General features: G+C 45.5%; 1 protein-coding gene across 1 annotated transcript in view; it reads left to right on the top strand.

Annotated features, from left to right (window-relative positions):
* The first annotated feature begins 451 nt into the window (after positions 1–451).
* The window catches only part of RABGAP1L (RAB GTPase activating protein 1 like), a 3,056,406-nt gene continuing 3,041,400 nt past the window's right edge, over positions 452–15,457 (top strand). The window contains exon 1 of the mRNA XM_069641102.1: positions 452–685. The gene's annotated coding sequence lies outside the window, so the exon portion shown is untranslated. The remainder of the gene's footprint in view (positions 686–15,457) is intronic.

Below are 15,457 nucleotides of genomic sequence, written 5' to 3' on the forward strand. Positions count from 1 at the left end.
TCTTTTTTCAGAGACAAAACACTCGTACACCTACTCCATTGCATACGCAGCTGAACAATGCCCCAACTTCAGTCGCCAAGGGGGTGCTATCACACTAACATTAACAGCCCACTGGAAAGTAGCAACGTTAAAACTATGAGCGCTCTTAAAAATAAGCACAACCGTCCCTTGAAAAAAATCCCAAAACAAGCAATATCCACACAACGGTGTTACCTGGATACACACAAACTCCAAACGGAGAAATGTCAACAGTTGTCTGGACACGTACATTATATTCGGAAAGTTTTGTAACCTCCAATTCTTCCCCATACACTACTGCTTTTCGTTTTCTCTTGCAATTTCCTTTTCGAATGTTTTGATTCCCTACTCTGCGGTCTGAATGAAATCGGGACCGGCTCCCGAGCGCAGTACTAGAGAACTGATCAGGTGACAGCAGTGGACGCGCATGCGTACTGCGCAGCCTGGCTCAGTCAGCGGGGCCCGCCCAGGCACAGGACTCAGTGGCATTAGAGTGCACTATAGTCGACTGGGTATCCTGTTAGTAGCGCCCCAACCATCAAAAACTAGATCCACAGGTCAGGCGAATGCACGCAATATATTGGAAACTCTGAAGAGGAGGCAGCAAAGTCCGGGCACAGCCGCAGTTTGCAGCGAGTCCCTTCCGTGGCAGAAATTTAAACTCTGGGTGAGTAGGAATGGGTGTCACAGCTGGGGGCGGAGGCAAGGGTCCTGCGCTGGTGGTTGTCATAAATCATGCATCCCTGTGGAACACTCTACACCACGAAGTTCAGCAGCCCTTCGTGCTCCGCCCACAGTGTAGCTCCACCCCCAAACGAGAGGTTGCAGATAGTTTGGCTGCATCCTACGTTGGCCACCTAGGCAATCTGATGTGCCAACCGCAACTCCCACTGCTTGCTAGCGAGTGGACCCCCTGCCCTCCCTTCCACAAAGCTATACTGGTTGAGGGATAATCAGTCACGGAAATGGTTAGAAGGAAGTGGGGACTTGTGTATTCTAAGCACAGTCAAGAAAATACCACACCCTCAATGCCCACAGTAAAGTGAACCGTGCAGCACACATACATGTTACAGCACAGCCAGTATCTACACAGCGCTTGTCTTGTGTAGTATATCATCTAGTTTACACAGGATGACAGTACAGTATGTGAAAAAGTATACTTGCGCTTGTGCTGTCAATCTTGCTGATTGTTGGGACCTCTGCTCACATGGCTTCATGTCCCATAGCTGTTCAGCTATCCCATTCATCGTGTTTGACCTTGGTTTTGGTCTTGTCACAGTGCAACGTAAAACTCTTCTCCTAAGTAATGTATCTTCTAGACACAGCGGGCTTCTAGTTCTAGATTGCAAGGGCGACTGCTGTAAAGATCAGTTTATACCAGAAGGTCCGAAAGTGTGATGGCTCAGAGGGTGTAGTGTATCTGCAAATATATGTGTGTGGCTTATACATTCTAATTCCATACATACTGCTCTCAAAATGGCTGATTTGTCCTGGCACATATCTGTGTGCCCTTTACAGGTTCAACCAAACTGAAAAAAAGGCCATGGAGTGCCTGCTGCGTAGATCTGCTCCTTTTGATCCCCCCTCAGAAGCTGGCACTCCTGGATAATATGCTTGCTCCAGGGATCTGTGTTTGATCTAACTCTGGATCCACACGTGGCGTCTTTGGGACAGGTGCACAGATCAGTGCATGCAATTCAGATCGAATATTTGAATCTTTACAGGGACAACTCCCCCTTTCATCCTCTCCTGTGGACACAATGATTACCTTAAACTTGGACAACGGTTTATTTTGACCTTCTATATCTCACCACAGACAATGTAAAATAAAATGAGAGGGACATGTATATTTTTCTGCTTTTTGTTCACCTCCCACAACACAGAAGAGCTTTGCAGAAACGCGTGCATCTTCCCTGAAAGCAAACATATTCAGAGACAACTGCAGTATTTCCCGCTTGCTCTGCATTAGAACAGAGATAATGAATTAACTTTCAATGTTCACAAAGCAAGAGGTCAAAGAGAGGATGGGCTGCGTGTGACCTAGAAGAGCATCAAAGAGTCATACCCACTTCAATGCCTCTCAGAAATTTGTCCTAGCAGGAGCAAAGCATACTGCACTAATATGGAAAATAAACAGAAAAAAGCATTCAGGACGCTTGGAGAAAACAAGTGGTATCATCATGTTTTAGCAACACGAGAACCAAATGGACAACCAAAGAACGCAGTGCACCATTGGACACACATACATTCCAATATAAACATTATCTGAAGAATACTAGCAGAACCACCCAATTGCAGCAGTCTCGCCTCCACTATCTGCCCACTCTTTTCTTCAACTATTTCATTAGCACAAACGCAGTGTATCGACAACCTTTCATGTGCTCCGTTTGGCCGTCCTCTCTTTCATGTTTTGATCTTTCTCCAGCATGGCAACTATATGTATGCAAGAGCGGGTGCGTTTTTATGTAAAGTGTAGCTTTTTGGTTTAACAAAAAAAAGCGCACAAAAAAACCCACTTTGAGATCTATACAATGTTTGTGACGTCTAGCTTTAACGGTCACTCGTGACCCTTCCGCCTACAGTTTGAGACCAAACGTTTATATGAAAGAACAACCTGATTTGCATACCGTGTATGAACAACAAACCTGCTTTTTCTGAAAACAATAATGGATTAAAATACACAGACACACAATTACCCCCACCAGGAATGTGGGTGCGTGTACCCCCTCTGCTATCTTTGTGACATTGGAGTATCTGACCTACAGGCTACACGTGGAGTGTCTGACCTACAGGCTACAAGTATATTTCTACAGCAGGTACATTAACCCATCAAGCTATGATATTGGGATTAAGTCTGCCGGTGTGGGTTAGACCTGCAGGTGTGGGTGCATGTTTTTCACGCACTCACATGCACACAACTGCGCCAAGTGCTCAACTCAATAAGCTACTTTTCCATTGTATCTGTTGCTCTTGATATACAGGAGGGGGAGGTGTTGGCGGTAAGGCTTCTTTTTAACCAATTCTGTAGAGTGCTTCTCATAAGCACTTCTCATATACATTAGATGCACAGAATCTTTACAGCATATTTAATTTGGATTACCTCGAGGCAGTTAATAAGACGTGATTATCATTAAACCTACTGGTACTCTTTTGATCATCTACAGCAGGATCAAAGACCAAACCAGCCCATTCAGGATTCGATTGTGTGAATTTGCAGGTTAAACAGATGTTTTCAGCATGTGCATTTATTACCACTTACCTATCTCATCAGAATGTGGGACATGCTGTAACTCCACATTGGCGAGAGCCCTTTCTCTGTCTCAGTACGCTGACAGCTTTGGGGATAGTAACTTACTGAGAGAGGGCCTCATTGTTCTCTTCAAGATGGAGGTGCAATTTGAAAGCTCTGCTTGATTTTCTTCTCAGTGCTGGGATATCAGTACTTTGCATGTCAGGAAAGAGGTGCATTGTGCTATTTATATGGGTGTCACGTTACTGGGGTACACGTTCATACTGCAAGTCGTTAAAGAGGTGAACTGTGAAAGAACTGCAGATACCTCAGTACCTGAATCCCATACCATAACTGAAAGCAAGATGGATGTAGTGTAAGAGTGCCAGATTTGGCATGCCATACTGCAGTTTGGTAAGAAGTGAGTGCTATATAAACACTTTGTCATCATCTCTTTACTGACACTGCATCCTCGTTCATGACGAAAGTTTCACTATAGGAACGCTGTGGTTGAGTTAACAGTCTTCGAAAAAAAAAACATCCTGCCAGATCTGCAGGTCGAATAACATAGTTAATCTGCTCGAGTTAAGATAAAAATAATTCGACCCATGAACACAAATAGACCATCAGCCGAGGCCCAGGATAAGGTTGATGTTTGGACTTATTAAACAAAAAGCTGCACTGGATAGTGCTGGATGTTAGCAGAAAGAATATGTTGGCTGCAAACCGTTGCAGCAGCATATGAATGAGTTGCATGTGTTTATTTAAAGAGACAATCATTTGTGCACCTCACAATGCAGCTGTTCAAGAAGACTCCAATCATTCATGAACGATAGCAGCGGCAGGGGGCTTTACAGTCTGCTGCCTACTGTTGGCTCAATATGCATTCAGGCCTGGCAATCCATTTTCATATCTACTTGATTGTATATTTTGAGTCCCAACATAGAGTAATTCATATGCCCTCTCACCTGCGGAGGGGCTGGGTGTGTTATGGCCCTCAAAAGCCAGGGATATCACAGGCACTGGGCTCCATGTAGCAGCCCTACTTCCCAGCACCTCGCTCATGATCAGTCCTGTCAGGAATGTACAAAAAAAGCCCATATGTACAAAGCCTATCTCCTTACCTTCATGTCAGATTTTGTGTATTCTCTCTATTGCGCAGCACTTCCAATAGAAGCTCAGATAACCTCCACTTTGGGTCCTTGCTTACCACAAGTAACCTGTAGTTGTTGGCTGGTTGCTGCTGAAGCCACTGAACTTCCGATTCTAGTGAGCTGAGATTGTCACTCTCTGCCTCATTCAGGGTGTGTAGGGTGCCACTTAGATTGCCGCTGGCGGCTGTGTCCAGCAAACCTTTTTCCTCCATGTACACATTTGGCCTCAGTGCCCAGGCCCCATCTTGATCTTCTGCCTCTGTCAGCTCTGTACCCCACCATTGACAGGCCATTAAACAACTCTGCTATAGAAAATATGTTCGTTTTTCAAACCTGTTGCAATGCTTTTCGGAGCTTTGACTACCAAGCCTGGTATACTCTTGCATTCAGACTAATTATTGCTATAACAAAACACATTTGCAAAATCTGTGTAACCAAAACTTTCATCCAGCAAGTTGAAGTGTGGACATTGGGGATTCTGATGTGGAGCATTTTGGCATACTGACTGATGTATTGTAAGGTCTTTATTTTACAACAGTTCTTGCCAACATGTATGCCTTTTCTGTGCTAACTATTCACAGGTCTCAGTGGCAGCTTTGTGATGTAGTCTTAGAGAAAGCAGAAGCAGGCCGACCCACTGGGAGGCAGACTCCATGGTTGTCAGTATACATGCACCACAAAGCAACTCCAGAGCCCACCTCCCCCAGTCTGCCTTCACCAACAGGTTTGAGTCGAAGGCTGCTACAGGCTGACTTCCAGTACACTTTGATTAACCTGGTGTGCTACTACCATTTTGAAGGCAGCTGTGGACAGTGCAATAAGTGCATACAAACATTTCAGAATGGACACTTGACCACAAGGTCGAGTACGATAACAGTGGTATCCAATCCTACTAAGTAGTCAACTATGTTAGTGGTCGAGTGGATTTTGTGCAGCCTGCTTAATCCAATGAATGACTTAAATCTGTATAGAGGTGTGTTGCAAGCACTCTGGGGATTTCTTGGTAGTGAAGCAGCAGCAATGGATGGAGCAGGTCAGGACTGAGGTGCATTATGAGTGATGTGGGAATAGCACAGTATTCAAATGTTAGTGAATCGTGCAGGCCATGATAACGGGACATTGCAGTGATTGAAGTATAGATTCCTTGAGAAGCGAAAAGCAGCTCCTGTGTATCTGGCATCATCCAGTCAGCGGAAACTACATTTGGGCAATAAGGCTCTAGTTCATAGTTTGCCTCAAATCTAACTGCACATGATATGCAAACTATAACTTTGTGTCCCTTGTTTGTAACCCATTATGCATTAAATGTATATGAGATGTTGCCTAGGATCCTTTATACCCATTTCGAGGCACATAAAGATATGTTTGTATTTGACCAGTTGACCGTTGTAGTCAAAAGTCGCACCTGGCAGCTGTTGGTGTCAAGCTACACAGGCATGTCTAGACTACAAGCAGGAGCTAAAGAGCTCTCAATAATTTAAATCGCTGCATTGTAAGGGTTGTAACTGCAAAACAATTTAACCAATAGTCTTAACGGTTCGTTAAGGACATTGAGTACATTGGAAAAACACTGTTTTTAGTTTCAGCGTGCACAAGTTGCTAGTTGTGCTGTTATGGGCCATTTATTTTTCATTCATGTTTTTAGCTGTTTGTCTCCTACTCTTACAGCTGTGTGGTTGCCATACTGAAAGTTGTCATTAAGAAATGGAAGTGAGACAATGTTCCTTGGAGGGGATGAAGAAGAAAGTAAGAGGCGGCATAATTGGTTTTTAGAAGCAGAAGTTGTTTTCCAATTAAGCGAGAAGGGCTGTAGCTTCACGCCACATTGGAAGCAATGATTATTTTCTTCTCTGCTGAGTTGAGCAGGGACTTGGACAGCAAATCTGCATCTTGTCTCATTTTGCTGGTGCAATGTTGTAACCAGTGCCCCAGATAGGATTTTGGAGTGAGAGTATTTTACTCCCAATTTTTAGAATTCAAGAGTAAATCCAATTTCTAGAAAGTAAAAATTATTTTCCTCCTTCGCAAGAGGGTAAAACGTGTTTGACAACTATCCAATTTGTGCGTAAAATTAAAAATTTGTATGAAAACATAAGTGACAAAACAGTTGTATTTCAAAGTGGCTCTAAATAATGTATTGCACCTGTGGAAAACATTTTCCCCACCCACAAACCTTGTAGATGCACACTACCCAGCTTCATCTTCATGATACTTGGGCACAAACTCTGTTAAGAGTTACTAGAGACGCCATCTAGTTAAATTCTGTGATTCATAAATCAAGTCCCTCACTCTATCAGCATCACTTCTCTTCTTCTCTGGCCTACTGTTGCTGCCTGACACTAGCTGCTTGACAGCCACTCCATGTTTTTGCTCCATCCCTTTGCTACTTTGTTTCCTCTCTCTCACTTTCTGACCCTCTGCATCTCACCCTTAAGTGTTGCGAAGCCACATTTTGCGGTCTGTTTCTCTGCCACTCTGGATCTCCCATCTCTGCATTCTGTTGTTGCTTTTTTCCTTCCTATATCTCGCTGCATCGGTTGTTAGAACTCCTCTTCCTCTCTCATGTTATTACTCTAGCTATATCTGTTTTTTTCATTTTCTCGGTTGTGGTTGCTACTCATTTTGATTATTTTTCTTGTACTGTCTCTTATGTTATTGGCCTGCCCTTCCTAGTGTTGTTTTCTATTTCCATCGCTCCCCACCTGCTGTTGACTTGTGTTTTATTTTGCTGTCTCTAAATGTCTCTTTTGCTCTGTTTCTATTCTTCACTCCTATTGTGTGTTTGTCCCATTATTAACTATGTTTTCCTTCACACTTTCTTTGTTGTCCTATCATGTAGCTCATTGCTCTCTTCCTGTTGCTCGAATTCCTGTTTTGGATTGTCTAGTATGGTCTCTGACCTTCACCATCCCCCAGGCACACCTTTGTTCTTCTGTATTGCTTAGGTTCAGAGTTGCTCTTCCTCTCCTGTTTTTCTGTTTGTCTTTTAACATTGCACCAATAAATAATCAAAAAGCTGAAAATGCCCTCAACAAGAAGTTCAGCCGCTTTTCGATTGTACAGACTACAAAGCCAACGTTGTACCAGTTCTAACGTTCGGAGCGGAAGCCATGTTCAACCTTCCTGATTCCTTATGGTACCGACTCGAGGGGGTTTTTTGGAAAAAAGACTGGAAAATGCCAGTCGCTATTATCCGGAGAGAGCTGGGCCTTAACTCCCTGAAACTTGCAGTAAACTGGAACAGGTTGGCACTTTTCAGGATGTGTCACAACCCCGCTCGACTGGCAATTTTGGAATGGTGCACAAAGAAATGCTCGCTGGCTCAAATCCGATAATGGTTAGATGGTGTGCATCCTCACTGTCTCTCCTAGAAGAAATCAGTTGCTGTATAGACCAACTGCTGTCTGACCCTGATCTGGTAAAAAGGAAAATTCAAGACCACGACTGGATCCAAACTCAGGAACAAGCAAGAAGTTATAAATCAGTTGCAGATTTACCCTTAGGAGCTCGCATCCGCAACACTCCTTGCGATTATTTGAAATTGTTTCCTGACAAAAGGGCTAGGGATCATTTTATGCAGACTCGTTTGACCTTACATCCTATGAATGAGATTGGAGCAATTAGAAGCCAGTGTGTGGAAAAATCGTGTCGATACTGCCACGACCCTGCAAAAGTAGAGTCATTATTTCATCTGATGGCTCTTCGCACAGTGTTGAAAGAACAGTGATCTGAACATATTCGGCCACTATTCTCGGACTTTGCACTCGCAGAAGTGAACATTTGGTGGCCTCCTCTGATGTCTGGTAAAAAAATCCCACATGTTCTTGCAGTTGTGAAATAATTCTGATAGTGGTCCTCCCGGAGAGTGGAATCTCTAAAACTTCGTATCAAGTTTTATTTTTGGACAATCTAAATTCTGTGCAGCTTTACCATTTTGTGCTCCTTTTTAGATGTGTGCAAAACTTCTTTTTTGCCATTAGACTAGGAATGATAGAGTTAGGTTTGTCTGACCTGATGCAGCACTTGCTTGAATGCAGATGCTTTACCAATACTGTATGCCATTACAAGTACAAGAACCCATATGAGATCTGTGTTCTGAGCAATCACAGGTATAGCAGCCCTTGATGAGTTGTGTGTTATGAGCCATTACAATTACAGCAGCGCTGAAGAGCTGTGTGTTCTGAGCCATCAAAGCAGGGATGTCACTTAGGGGGTCGCCAGAGGTCGCAACTGCGTGAGTTCTCCCTTGCGACCTGTGTGGTCTCCCCTGTGACCTCTTAAAAAAATAAATAAATAAATACATTTTCTTTTGAATGCAAGCTCCTGGGCTGTGGCCAGCACCATGTGGCTCTTTACTTCTGGAGTGGTTGGCTTTGTTCAGGCCCCTTAAAAAAAAAAGAAGAAAAAGAAGAACAGGAGTGCCACAAGTCTAAGACTTTCAGCACTGACCCTAAATAAGAAAGAATAGGAATACCAAATAATGTGTCTTTTTGGAATTTTATACAATTGCTAGACTCATTACTGATTTAGTCTGTTCTTAAACGCCTCAACTCAGCCTTTCATCCTTCTGAGGTCGATAAATGAGTACCAACACAGGTTGTGTAATATTGGGTGTATATTTTTCTATGTAAAGTGCTTAAGCATAAGTGCTTTATAATAACACATCATTATCATTTGGTCATGGACATTTGCTTGCATTCACGCTAATTTGGTAATATGGGCCTATACACACTGATCTTAACAATACATATGGCGATCCATTCTTGTATGAAATGTACATCACATTATAGTGATACTGTAACCATATTTTTCATAGTGTACAATGCTATGTGATGCCACTACCTGTTTTGTCAACGGGTGAAAGGTCGTGTTCCATTGCTTCCCGCAATATCACTTCGGGGTGGGGTGAAATGACATTGCTTCCTGTGATGTCATCAGGGGTTAAGGGTTGTGTGATGTCACTTCAGCTACCCCTACCATTTTGGTGAAATGAAGTCCCTGCATCAGAGGTATAGCGGCCCCAATGAGGTGTGTGTTATGAGCCATTACAAGCATAGCAGCCCTTAAGAGTTGTGTTCTGAGTAACTACAGGTATAGCAGCCCTGATATGTTGTATGTTATGAGCCATTACAGGTAGAGCATCCCAGATGAACTGTCTGTGTTCTCAATCACAGAACATTTAGTAGTCCTTTTGATAGTCGAAAGCTGTTTTACAATTGAATGTTACCTGCATCTTAAATGCATATCTCTGATGCAGACTCGCCTATTAACAGGATTTGAACTAACATGCTACACAATAATCTCTGCAGCAGGGTAATTGACCCACTGAGCTGCCTTTTCCAATGGGCTGTTGGCACTGAAATGCACATAGGGTTAGGGCACTGGCAGTTTCATGTGAGGGTTGCCTGACATAAATGGCTAGTCAACATCTCTAAGTCTGTTTGGACTTTGCTACGATAGTCAGGAGATTTATAATGAGGCTTTGAAATGTGAAAGATTTGTGACAGTGGGACTCAGTAATCGGACAAGGGAGAAGCAGAAGTTTTGAAAAGCGCAAGACCGAGTGGAAGGGATTGAAGTGTATGACAGCAATGCCATCTTCTCACACTGTCGAAGGTTGGTGGGAAATGCTCGGACAATGTTCTTTCTTTCTACTTTAGCTCGCTGCAGAAAATTCCAACCCATGTTTGTGCTTTCTTAACTGCAGCTCTGTTAAGAAATTCAGGTACTGTCCTGAAACATAGCAGTCCTGCTAAGAAATGTGGGACAGGAAGCCATTGTAAATGACTGGGACCTTAATATATATGATTGCCTTTTCAAACAGTAGATGAGCATGGCCACTTTCTTTTGAAAATAGTGGAGCTTAGTTTTGGAGGATTTCGATATGCTAGTTAACAACAAATGGATAGGTTTGGCCAGCACCAAAAGAACATAATGCCATTACATACTCGGCAGCATGAAAAGCATTGCTTGTTTTGGTTAGCTGTAAAACAATTCTCACATTACCCCACAAAAGTATTTTTTGATAAAGCAAAGATTGTTTCCAACAAATAATGTGTCCATTGATTCACTTGGCCATGTTAAGATTCACAGCTTCTGCCTGATGTGGCCAAATGAGTTCTACAATAGTAAGTACAATCACAAAAGTGCTATAAAGATGTGCAAAGAGTGAGATTTTGGCTAGGATGAATATGCTGGTTGGGAAACATCTGAAACGTAGCCACATCTAAAGACCAACACAGATTCCAACACAAACCCGGCACTGATACTACTTGACATCTCTGCAGCATTCGACACAGTCAGCCGCAACATCATCATCAAGAAACTGGAAGAAGGGATCATCAACTCAGCACTGCTCTGGATTAAATCTTTCCTATCTGAAAGAACAGAAACAGTATGGATTAAACATTCAAATCCGTGCCGCGGCACACCACCTGTGGAGTACCACAAGGGGCCTCCCTATCCCCGATCCTCTTCAACATCTACATGACTCCACTAATCAACCTCATCAAAAGACATGGCTTCACCAGCTACAACTAAGCAGATGACACCCACATCATCTTGAAAATCAAAGATGTACAAGAGGACACCCACATCATCTTGAAAATCAAAGATGTACAAGAGGAGAACACAACGCTAACAGACTGTTTCAAAGAACACTATGAATGGATGAATACAAACAGCCTCAAAGTTAACCTGGCCAAGAGGAAAATCATGATTATATCCAAAAACCAATGAAGCAACCAATACATCCGCTGGCCCACAGAACGAGGAAGAGGGCCTACACCATCTGAAATTGTCAAAAACCTTGGAATCCTAATGGACAACAAGCTAACCCTAGAGCCACGTAAACGTGATGATCAAGAAATGCTTCTTCCACCTGCACACAATCAAAAAGATTTTACCATTCCTCTCCTTCGTGCACAAAGCACTGGCCACCTCCCTCATCATGTCCAGGATAGACTTCTCGAACATACTATACTTCAGAATGCCAGATTATCTATTGAAGAAACCGCAAACGTATACAGAACGCAGTGGCCAGACTTCTCAAACTCTTGTGAACGGGCCACATCACTCTGGCGCTAAAGATGCTACATTGGCTGCCAGTCAAAAAACGACTAGCATTCAAAACAATGTTCATAAAACACGGAGCAATCCACAGCCAAGGAGCCAAATTCATACAAAAGGAAATCACCATTTACCAGCTGACCAGACCACTCGGATCCAGCGACAACATCCGCCTGAAACCTAAACCATAAACAAAAAAACTCTGTGGATCAGCATTCTCTTGTCTTGCCGCTAAGCTCTGGAACTCCCTCCCCGAGAGAAATACGAACCATGAAGGTCTATCTAAAATTCAGAAAACTCCTAAAAACCTGGCTCTTCAACTCAGAACTCTGCAACACCCACACCCCATGGAATGAATACACAAATGGCAGGACTGGGGACTAGGCCAGACCACGACAAAGTGCAGGGAACGCCCCCGAATCATGGGAGACCCAGGTGCTCCCGATCCCATAGAGGGCCCTACCAGAAACATAGGAGACAAATCGTACCGCCCTAAGTTGAACCACAGACAATGGGCATTAGAATTAAAGGGGAAAATGTGGCAACGGAACAGATAAACCACTGGGCCTAGGGAGCTCAAGGGCGCAGGGAAGAAGTCCCTCCCCACCCCCAAGGGGCCCATGGAGGCGATGGTGACAAAGCAATGTAGACATCCATTTGTCTGAACACGGGTGGGGGCTGGAGGAGGTATCCCTACTAAATAACCCTGCTTACAACCCACAACTATGTACAGAAAAAAGGAGTGAGACCCCTGTGAGAAACCTGAAGGTGTCTCACCCGCTAGTCCCCAGGGATCTGTCATCCAGGTGGCCAGGACACAGTCATGGCTTTTGGATCCAGTTCATGGGTGTGGACCAGTACGGCAGGATCACCTGGATGAGGGGTGTTCGGGGAGTGGGACACCGGATGATGAGATGCAGTATCCCATTCCCGGTAATACCTTTTCCCCATCTTACTGTGATGCTGGAAATGCATCGGAGGGACAGGGCCTCCGTATCCATGTCCTTCACTGCTTTTTATCATGTGTTCTGTCGTGTTTTCCGCACAGGAGTCCATGTAGGACTCCTGGGGGTGCAGCTCTCTCTTTTGGTTTGGTGTACAGACCCATGGGATACCCTTATGGCACCCATGGGTGAGGTTACAACCCTGTGCCCCTAGTGTATGTTTTTGGGCACTTGTGTGTGGCCCACAGAGCAGGGTATGGGCTGGTGGCAGCTCCATGCTGAATTTGACAGGTGCTCTGAGTATCCTCCATTTTGGGATACCCAGGCCCTGCCATTGGAATCGGTTGATTCCTGATAGGAAACAAGATGGCCCCGTGGCCTCTTGCTTTCTATTGCCTGTTACCTTGTTTTCCCAAAGTCCTGGGAAGCCCTGACTCTGTCCCTGCCCCCTGACCGGCTGTTGTGTGGAAGTTCCATATATGGTATTGTTGTGACTGGAGCCTTCCCAGTGACTGTATGTTGTGGGTACACCCTGTGGGTGGGACCTGGGTGAATGGAGTGTGTGACAAATACGCATTCTGTGTTGTGGGTGTCTAGTATCTGGTGTTTGACACAATGACTGAGACAGCCCTGTCCGAAACTGGTATGAATGCAGTGTGGAGTGTTGAATGGCTGGGTACTTGTCCCAATACACATAACTTGTTGTGAGTGTCTGGAGAGGAGTGAATGGCCTGAATGCACTATGCACCTGATTGGCTGCCTGCCTGCATGAATTCCCTTCTGATCGGTTGGTTGCCTGAGTGTGACCCATCAGAATGAATGGGAGATCAACTAGTATATCTGGGGGCCCCTCACTGCTAGAATTCGTGTTCAGAAGCTCATGTTCAGAAGCTGAAGAGTAACTGGAGTGAAACTGAAGCTTAACCTTTGGAAGAGAAGAATTGCTGTTGCTCTCCTTCACAATCTGAAAGCTGCTGTGTCTCCAAGAACTGACCCAGAGAGGACCTGGTAAGGCGCCCTCTTCCCGAGCTACGAGGGACCATCGTGCACCAGCTGATCTTTGCCAAAGCTCCCTGGTAGATAGGCCTACGACAGGCTGCCGACCGGAGACAGGGACTGCCGCGGAATCCCAAAGAGAAGCGCCTGGACTGTTGTCCGCCACTGTCGACGACCGCCGTCGCCAACTGCCGTGCTCCCGTTTGCTTAAGAACTTCATTTGATCCAAGGACGCTCTCGTCTGCATCGCCGCCCGCTTTATCCTGCTGGAGAAAGCCCGACCGTTGACGCGCCGAAGAGCATCCACCGGTGGGTTTCCCGCCACCGAAAGACCACAGAGACGCCGACGACTCGACGCCCCTGCTGGGCCACAGTTCTTCATCATCTCTTTGTGGTCCAGAACTATCGTCACCGAGGTGCCCCACACGCCTCCTCCTTGCAGGACGCCAGTGCTCCGTCGTCGACTAGCACCGCTAGGAAAGAAGCTGCCACTTGACCACCGTAGTTCACCGTGTTCTCCGTCGGACGTTCGACGATCCGTGACTCCTGCCTTAAAGGGAGGGCACTCAAGAAGGGCTGTTGATTTCCCGTCGAAGAACGCTACAATTCCAGGTACATTGGGGCTGTAGAACTATTGTAGAGGGAAGTAAGACTCCTAGAACAATATATGGACTGGGCTTGTGATACATCTTTGCTTTACAGGTTGCCCAGGTGGGGGGGATCTCCACACAGAACTGTGCTTAACGGTAGAGGCCAGTATTCTGCCTATTGTTTCAACCATCTTGCTTTCCTTCCTATGGGTTCCTTGTTATTGATCTGTGTGACATTTTGACAGTATAGTTTTTTTTTTTAAACTTTTATTTTTGCTGGCAGTGGCAGTTGACATACACACACATCAGATCAAGAGTATGGTCTTTAAACATGACAAGGTACATTACACTGGGATGTTCACACACAGTAGCATACATTTGCAGATAAAGATCAGCTAAGTGCCATATTGGGGAGCACAATGTACAGAAATGGGGTCTAGGGCGAGCCATCCGCCAAAGAGGTAGCATCGAGAGCGTTGAGATAGCTGTTGAAGGCAGTCCAAATGTTTTTGGGCCGGGACCGGCCTGGGAGGGTAATAATGTAGTCCTCCTCGCAGTCACGGGACCAGGTCACCAAGTTCAACCATTTCTGGAAAGTGGGGGGTGCCGAGCGGTTCCAGTTTTGAAGAATACATTTTTTAGCAATTGCACAGCATACATTTAACAGCCTGGCCTCTCCTCTGGCGCCCTCAGCATCCCACTGACCAAACAACGCCCCCATCGGGTCAGGCTCAAGCACCGCATCACAGAGTGCGGACATGGTCTTAAAAATCTCATCCCAGAATGGGGCCAGGTTGGGGCAATCCCAGAACATGTGGAGATGACCGGCATCTTCCGCCCCACAACGGGGGCAGAGTCGCGTGTCGGAGTGGGCGAATTTGGAAAGTCTGCGTGGCGTATAGTATAGCCTATTCAGCAGCTTGTACTGCATAGTGCGATGTCGAAAATTAAGAGAGACCCTACTGGTGTGGGAGCACATTTTACCCCACAGCTGCTCTGAAATAACAACCCCCAGTTCAGAGGCCCAGTCCTCTCTCGCCCTGGGGGGCGGTGTTGCTGAAGCAGTGAGCAGGAGTTTGTACAATGATGAGACCACTCCCCGCGCCCCCCCGGAGTTAGCAATGTAGGAGATGGCAGGGTGGTCTGGGGGTTCGCTGGGGAAGGTGGGCCAAGCTGCCCGGAACGCTGCGCGGAGTCGGTAAAACTGAAGTAGCTCGAGTGGCGAGCCCGAGTGGGCTGGTTTCCACGTCTGTGGCGTTATGAATACCCCATCCGGGTAAAAGTCTGTAAGGGCCAGATAACCCAGGTCCCGCCAGTGCCGTGCCAGGGCTGAGTCATTCGTGGGTTCCAAACTGGGGACCCGCCATGCGGGGAGCCATTTGTAGTAAGGGTGAGTCTCAGGGGCAGCAGCGAATATCCGCCTCCAGGCAAACAAGGTGGTCTGGACGGGGTCTATGG

Source organism: Ambystoma mexicanum, chromosome 1q, assembly GCF_040938575.1.
Source record: "Ambystoma mexicanum isolate Mex_15411 chromosome 1q, UKY_AmexF1_1, whole genome shotgun sequence".
Classification (NCBI taxonomy): domain Eukaryota; kingdom Metazoa; phylum Chordata; class Amphibia; order Caudata; family Ambystomatidae; genus Ambystoma; species Ambystoma mexicanum.